This window comes from Carlito syrichta, unplaced genomic scaffold (genome assembly GCF_000164805.1).
Source record: "Carlito syrichta isolate Samal-C Ts95f unplaced genomic scaffold, Tarsius_syrichta-2.0.1 Scaffold302085, whole genome shotgun sequence".
Taxonomy (NCBI): Eukaryota; Metazoa; Chordata; class Mammalia; order Primates; family Tarsiidae; genus Carlito; species Carlito syrichta.
Window position 1 is genome coordinate 788,504 of NW_007246181.1, and position 1,471 is coordinate 789,974.

Sequence of the window (1,471 nt, forward strand, 5' to 3'; positions counted from 1 at the left end):
GGAGCCCAGCAGGTCGAGGGTGCGGTGGCCGGGAGCAGCCACTGTACTCCAGTCTGGGCGACAGAGTGAGACTCCAACTCAAAAAAAAAGAAAAAGAAAGACTATGCTCTGAGGAAAGCCAAAGCAAATACTCATCCTCACTTGGTGCTAGAGGTGGCTGCAAAATAGCAATAATATGCTTTACCACTCGATGTGGAAGAGAGAACCTGAGACTTGACTTGGGATGCTGCTTGGGGAAACCACATCGCCACCTCTCTAGCCCTCAGTTTTCTCATCTGGAAAATGGGGGTGTTGGAGTAAATGGCTTGCAATCCCTTTCAGGAATGAAGACAAGGTTTGTAACCCCTTGCATCTTTGTGCACTGAGAGTTCCTAGTTTAGAAGTGAGAACATTGCTCCCTTGTAGCTACCTATTTTCTCTTATATAGATTTCCATATCAGTACTGATGATGGGGGTCCCAGTCCACGCTAGCAAGCCTCTCTCTGTCATTCTTCAGATAACTCACACCCAGGGAGCACCAAAGGGTAGCTGAAGGGTTAGGGCAGTCCTGCTCATGTCCTGGCAGAGCTGAGGTCAGGGCAGGGTGGGCTGTGTGATCGTCGCAAGGGGGCAAGATCTGCCATTGGATAGGCTGGGACAGCCCTGGGCAGGGTCAGAGCCCAGGAGGAAAGGACATTCTCAAGGCCAGGAGAGGCAATCCTGAATGGGGATCAGGACTGTGGGTGTGGGTGATGTCTAGGAAAGAATAGCACAGGGGTTATGGACCGGAGAGCCTGGGTTGAACACCACCCTTGACATTGACTGGCTATGTGACCTTGGACAGTTACTTAATGACTTGTGTCTCAGTGTTCTCATCTGTAAAATAGGGATCATCATATTACCAACTTCATAAGACAGCCATAAGGATTAAAAGATTAAAGCAGAGTGGCCATAAGTATCAGCTTATGTGTTTCTGTGTTTAAACATGTCCAAGAGAGAAGAAGAAAGCAAAGGAATGAGGAAGAAAGACAGAGCAAGTGATTCAAAATTACTCCTCTCATAGGGTAGGGGTGGGAAGACTCAGCCCTGAGTTTTAGGAGGAAAATGGAATACACAGAGGTGAGTTTCTCTTACAGAGTGAAGGTAAAACAAATGAAACAACAACAACAAAAAACCCACACAAAACTACCTAGAGAGGATTTGTCACTTATTATTTTTTTTTCTTTCCTAATTGCCCTGGGTAGGAAGTCCAGTGCAATGTGAAATAGCTTTGGTGAAAACAGACATTCTTCGTTTTGTTCTTGATCTTGGCGGGGAGAAAGCTTTCAGTCTTTCACATGTAACTGTGGTTTCTCTCATAGATGCACTCTATCAGGTTGAAAAAGTTCCTTCTATTCCTAGGTTGTTAAGTATTTTAATTTAATTTTGAGACAGAGTCTCATTCTGAGCCCAGCCCTTGGCTAATTTTTTTTTTTTTTTTTTTTTTTTGAGG